At 33.1% G+C, this 7,290-nt stretch overlaps 1 non-coding gene across 1 annotated transcript; it reads right to left on the minus strand.

The window, feature by feature from the left end:
• Positions 1–7,015: 7,015 nt before the first annotated feature.
• On the minus strand, positions 7,016–7,087 carry Trnam-cau. Its single transcript has one exon. It is a non-coding gene; the product is annotated as a tRNA-Met (tRNA).
• Between the last annotated feature and the right edge of the window lie 203 nt (positions 7,088–7,290).

Raw genomic sequence — 7,290 nt, forward strand, 5'->3', positions numbered from 1 at the left:
ATTATCCTTTCACGGCTTCAGTATAAATGATTGCATTGAAGCCACACCGGAGCACGATCGTTATCTTGTAAGTTATTAAAATCAGAGTAACTTTCTTGTATTCATTTCTAATTTATAAGAGAGTTTAAAGTTAAAAAATAAAATTGTAAATTATTATAACTATTTACTTTCTAATCACCATAAAAAATTGCAGCTAATCAATATGAAAAGTTAAATTTTCGAAAATAATTCAGTTCAATTTTATTAATTTATTTTATTTTATTATAATAATAGCCGTACCAATTAAAATCATATTTGATCCTTTTATTTGCTTATGAATAAATTGTTGTATATCATAATGGGACTTTCGCGTCATCTACAAGTGATAGTCTGAGGCAGGTGTTGGAAACATTTGTCAGTGTGGCTAAATTAGGAAGCATTGGTAACAAGAATTATTGTTTGGTAATTACAAAACGAGCTGCTGAAGTGTTTAGTTGGAGTGTGGAAGATATATCGAAATACTAATATGTATATACAATGCATATATATTTCTGCCATTACATTTTAGTTCTGTAATATTATTATGTTTAAACAATTGAAACTAATTTTCATTCTCTAAACGATATATTTTATAATTTTGGATTTTTTTATCTATATGTTTGTGAGTTATTAGATCATTATAAAATAGTTATTAAGTACCCACTTCATTTTAATAAGTTTAAAATTCGAAACAATGTCTGTCTAGAACAATAGGATCGAGATGTATTTGAGTTCCGAGAAAATATATAATACAAAAATAATATTTTCTTGTTATTAAGGTACCTGATTCAGAATAACGCGCCAAGAGGATTATACGTTATTTCAAATATTATACAATTTTTACATTAGGTAATAAAGTTTATCATTTTTTAAAGCTTTAATATACCGACTAATAAATTAAGCGATTTAACTGCACTCTCTAAAGTAAATCCTTTTATGGATAATGTGCAAAAACAAAGGAGCATCAAGGCACTCGGAGAAATTAGCGACAAGTAAGAATATGAAAATGTAGCGATGTAAAAAGAGAATAAATTTTTTCAAGCTGCATCTCTATAGACTTTCTCATTACTTACTGCAGAAAAAAATAAAACAAAAAGGAGACTTCAATATTTCAAAAGGATCCATTTTTAATTCTTGCCTAGAAGAAAGGCAGTGAGGGCATTTACCTATCTAAAATGTATTCGTCTGTTTTTGTAAGTGTGGATTATTTCCGACTTTTCATCCAAATAGAATTTGTAAATAAAATTGTAAAAAAAATGTAACAATCAATATTTAATTATGTTATTATCTATTTTTTACAATATACCTTGATTCAGAGTATTTAGTAGAATACCTTAATGGATATGTTGGTAAAGTGGCGTGCGACCGACGGCCTATCGATATGATTGTAATGAGGCTCTCTAAAGTTGATTAGTCTGTAGCTTTACGGGCTCGGTAAGTTCATCAGATACCGAGTGCATTTGTTGCGTGTGAAACTAGAATTCCATTTTGCACGAACTCTTGGCGTAGCTTCGAGACGGCTCTCAAACTCGAAGCCGACCCGATAAATCATTATTCGTTTAAAACATTCTAACGCTTCATTTTCCTGATCAGACTATAAGATGTAGTCCCTAGCGAAGTACTTTCTTAACAGCTCTTTTGTAATAAATCGTACGGAATGTTGTGTTACGACTCCAATAATACGAATCAGATTAAGTAGAAGGTGTATTGCCTTTTGTTTAATGTTCACGGCATTACTCTTGGTCGTAATTGATGTCTGCTGTAAGTACCGCACCCACACCCTATAGCTCACCGGCCGCCACGTCGCGCCAGTGACTCAAAGCGCACTTATTACGATATCCTTATATCGATTCCATGGTTTCCTTTTATCACAATTTACTTCGATCACCTTCGTCCTGAAAAGATCTTATCGGACTCCAAAAAATTAAGCTTCTTCGAGACTGTCCGTTTTTACAATTTGATCTATAAAAAATTAAATTTTTCTCAGAAATTTACCATGTCTTGTAACATTGGATTAGAGTCTAAAATCGTTTGAACATAAATGGTATGGATTTATAACGGAAGCTGCTAAGCCAGTCGAGTTTGGGATGTGCCCGAGGGAGGCATTGGAACAAGATTCACGGGCGATGCCACGCTAAAGGTTAGTTAATGGCAAATCCCATTCCTCGCGTTTACTTAAAGCTGGGGACACGTGGGAACAAAAGGGTGTGTTATTCATTTTGGCATACATTTTGGCAATTCACTAATTTCATTATAGGAATGAAATATATTTGAAATATACAATGTGACTAGACGTTCAAAGCGAACTGATGTGGCAGGACCAAAAGAAAAGAAACCGCGTCTACTTCTAATACGTCTAGTGTTAGGAGAATTACGGGTATAAATATTTTGTCGATCAATATTATGTCTTAACTTTAAATAAAATTCAATCAAATATAAAGATTATAATTAAAATAGAAATAAATACAGTTCCATTTCGAAATACAAACGACCTCAAAAGAGCCTTGTTGATTGATACCAAAGCTGTTTGCGTTTTTATAACGGTGTAGTTGTATGCAGTCGTTTTATAACTGTCGAATTCCACCGGCAACGGATTACGATGAGGCGTTGAGTTACTGAATGGACGATGGCAACAAATAGTGTAGTAATTCCAAAGAGTTTTGAATACAGTCCAATACTATTTCGGTCTCGAATGCTGATCTTTGGCTTTTGTTTTGTTTTGTTGTCAGATTGCTAGCGGATAGAATGGTGGTTCCAATGTAGGCGCGGAGACATAAAGGGAATTGTTTCAATATCTTGAATGTAACGATACCAAGATTTATGTTTCGTTTAAAATGTAACTTTTAATATTGTTTGTTATAAATTGTTGCAGATAAGTTTTATACAAAATATCCAGATACTTTTTTACAGGTGCAATTTAGTACCATCCATACATTTGACTTGTAAAATTGTAAAACAATAACCGATGTAATTTCTATTTTCCGGTGGTCGAGTGTTAAGCGGACGATTACTGTATACGGAAAGTCCGGAAAGGGGAAGGGTCTTTATAAAATCATCACCGGGTTAATAAATATATATTTTACATTTTCTATAAAGGGCTAAGAGCTCGTATTGTCAATTTATATAACATTGAGATTTATATTGTTGCGTCATTTTACTTGAAGTATATTCTATGTCTGGTGCCGCTGTATCTCAATAATGAATGCATTGTCCGTCAGCTCACTGTGATCACGCTGAAGACTATTTTTGTTCAAAACCTGTCGGCGTCTGTCACGGAACAGGGTGTAGCGGAGACGCCATTAGGTATCAAAAAAAATATTTAGTAGTGGTAAAATATTTAAGAGATAGACAATCTTGAATTATTAATTTGGCGAAACTAACACACACAGGGAATATTCATTTTAAATATTGTTATTTAGTCCTACGTAAAGGTTTGTAGTCAATATTTGTATGTGGTTGCTATAAAATATTTTAAAAACAAAATTAGGTTCAATTTGTTAAATTAGTGCTTGTTAAATTCTCCTTAAAGACGTTTTTAAGTGAACATGCAGATTAACTACCATTGTTCGCCTTAACCAGTGCGTTACAAATGCGTGTTTAATTACCCATACTTTTAGCAATGTGTAACAATATAAGGACCGGTTCTAGATTGAATTCAAAGCAATTATAATTCGCCCGATATCAAAATACTTATATTATAATTACTTAAATGTATTTTTTTTATACTATAATGTTAGTAAGGTGACAAAAGCAAGCGGCAACCGAAAATCGCTAAAATAGCGAATGGCCGCTGCTCATAGATACCCGTATTTCCGGATGTTGTCTATCTTTACTCAACAGAGGAGGGAACGCACAGAAAGCATATTTCATCTATATATAGGTCTCCTTCCCTGTCAGATCCACTTCACCTTCTCATCGTTACCTCGTATGAAAAGGTTATGACTAAGATTAGGCTTCCAGACTTTTTTTTCACAAATAATTATTTTATGTTATATACAACTCTATAGTTCTTCTGTGCTTCTATGCGCCAACATGAATGAAGACACATTTGCCAACGACAGAGGATCCTGCGGAGTTATTTGATTTATTCCGAGCTCAGACTATTGAAAACTTGCATCAGGGATCCTTTATTAATAGTAATCATCTTGCCGCCGCGTACGAGTAACTTAATTGCTTTTTTAATCACTGTAGTCTCAAGTTTTAAAGTGGAATCGTTTTTGTTAAAGTAATTCAATTTGTTTTTGAATTAATTTGCAATTTACTGGTAGTAATTTTAACGCAATTTTTTTGTTTGAAGGCGTGGACTGTGTCTGTCGTAGACTTTAGACTACCTGATAAGGTAAAGGATGAAAAATTCTTTTTGCATCTGAAAGTATACTTAATAAAGTATATACAAAAATACATTTCCTATTGATTTTGTAAGTTAAGCCTCTATACATGTATTTATTGATTACAAGATAGACATCAGTTCGGTGACCTTATGACCGCACGACATAATGATGTGGTTAGAACCAATACGACCTAGGTCGTCTGATCACGTTTGTAAACATGATTGATTTGGCCTAATGTAACCTAGGGCATTGGCCCTGACCGACGGCGTTGCTTCTGACCTTTATCTTGATATTCTTGTGCATTTCTGATAACGTATTAAAATAAATATTTATCTAAAATATAACAAAAGAAACAAACAATTTCTTTTCGTTTAACGAAAAAAGCGAAAGATACACAAATATTTCTTCAGTAATAAATTTCACCTCAACTAATCAAAATTTATAAATACAGTATAACAACCAATTAAAAGAATGTTAAACACAATATTAATAAGATTTACTCCAAACAGTTTTAGTTTAATTAACTAATGCAATATCTCTCTCACCTTTGTTTGACATTGTTGAAGAGCCAGTGACTTTCTGAGTCTAAAATACTAACTCTCTAAAATTGCTGTATGAGTTACTGTTTCCAATTAATAATTCAAGAATACTCTAGTTCATACAGTTAATCCAAAATACACCTTTACAAAATGTAAAGTGTTACTATTAGCTCTATAAGAAAACGTAACATTTAATAATTAATTTTTAAATATAAATCAAATATTCAGAATGCTCCTTCGTTCCTCATTTTCAACAATATTGGTTAAAACGTTGGTTAAATTTTAGCACACATGGAAATATAACCTATTTTGTATTCGCGGTTGCACTCTCGCGACTATAGACCTACCAAGAAATCGATCTATGGGCCCCCATGCTTCGACATTAGTCGGCGCGTCGTGCTGTCGCGTCGCTTCCAAGATCTTGCAATTTGTAAAATATTTGGAATAGAACAGTCGGCGGCCACCAACGAACCTCCAAAGAAACACGGCCCCCGCGGCCGGCGAACATGTTTCACAATCTATAACCTTTTTTAGCGAACAAACCCCGAGAGTATTATATCGTTTATGGTCTTTAAAAGCTGTTTTAACCTTTTGAGAATGATCTTTTTCTGTTAAACTAAATGAAGATCGCTAGCGTATTTGTAATTTGCTTGTTTAATGTAACAAAATTGTATTGTATTGTAAAGTTCTGTTAAATTTTAAACTGTTACGTGGAAGTTGAATGTTTGATGTGAAAATAGTAGAAGGAATTAGTGTTTTTAATTCAATAAATTACATAAATACATAGCTATATTTTTATAAAATATTATTATGTAATTTGTGATTTATTTTGCACTACAGTTCAGTAGAACAGATATTCAATTGTATAATTTCAACTGCTTTTTTGCACGGATGCTTTAAATAACAAAGTAAACACGTGAACTAATTGTTAACCATAAAGTTAAAGCATGCGTTGTGCAATGAAAAAAGTTAATCACATGTCTTCACGTCCCCGACTGAAGCATAAAATGCGGCAATGTAAAACACCCGGCTATTAAATTGAGCCATATTTATCAAGCTGGTCATGGCAACAATTCGCCAATGCTTATAAGAATGAGCCATAATAGTACGCCAACGCCATAACGGACATCGTTCGACATGTTAAGCGCCCAGCTTGTTAGTCGATCCACTTTCATGTAAGTATGAGTCCGAAGAGAAAAAAAAATCAGGGCTTTTTATACTACAAAACTGTGTGTCGCGGGTGGTCTCAACTCAGACATTTCAATAATGACGGGCTCTCTGACGTAATGTGGCCGCTCTTTACAGAACAGATACGAAAAAAATGAATTGCGGGAATCGAGTGTAATACATACAAGTCAAAGGCAAATACATTCATATTCTAAGACCTGTTCTTCCATGAAATTCATTACGTAATCCCGACACAATAGAAATACGAAGTCGTAAAACATTATTAGCTTGCTCTAATAAACTCGCCGACCTCACTAAAAGCGGTGCGATCAGGTAACCGAAACTACGAGTATTTATGGGAAAATTATGTTTGTTGTTTGTTGTATGCAGATATTTTTGACGTCCCACTATTTGTTTAATTTTATGAATGCATTGTGTTTAAAATTTTAATTTTGAAGGTCAGTATTACTTTAAACACCAGTGCATTGTTACAACGTTCATATACACTTCTCTACTGAAAATATAATTCGTGACCTCTTCATGAGTAAACATAGATTGTTATAATACAGAATCTTTAGATAATCTCTTATTAAAAAGATGTTTTCTCAATCTACATTTAAGAGATACAGATAAGAAAGTGACGTGATAACGCTTTGTTTACTATTATGTATGTAATTACATAATATACATCTAATATATAAAATTCTCGTGTCACAGTTTTCGTTCCCGTACTCCTCCGAAACGGCTTGACCGATTCTCATGAAATTTTGTGAGCATATTCAGTAGGTCTGAGAATCGGCCAACATCTATTTTTCATTTTTTTTTATTTTTTTTAACTGTGCGCGGACGGAGTCGCGTGCGACAGCTAGTAATATATAAAACAAATAACATGTAATATTATTACATGTTATTTGTTTTAAAAACTCCTAATAATTGAAAAATAAATAACACAAAAATTGTTAGCAGAGCGTGGTTTCGATCCACGGACCTCTGGGTTATGGGCCCAGCACGCTTCCACTGCGCCACTCTGCTCTTGTCTATATCGCCGAAATTACGTTACATGTTCAGACTAATGATTGCAAAAAGTAACTTTTAAAAAAAAATCTTGCCTTTAACGAATAATAAATTTCATGTTAAAACCGCATTTACTGTTTATGAAGAAAAAAATCAATAATTTCACTGCACAGATCTGCAGTCACGAAATTGAAACAGATCAACTTAAATAAAAATAATTT

Source organism: Papilio machaon, chromosome 14, assembly GCF_912999745.1.
Source record: "Papilio machaon chromosome 14, ilPapMach1.1, whole genome shotgun sequence".
Lineage (NCBI taxonomy): Eukaryota > Metazoa > Arthropoda > Insecta > Lepidoptera > Papilionidae > Papilio > Papilio machaon.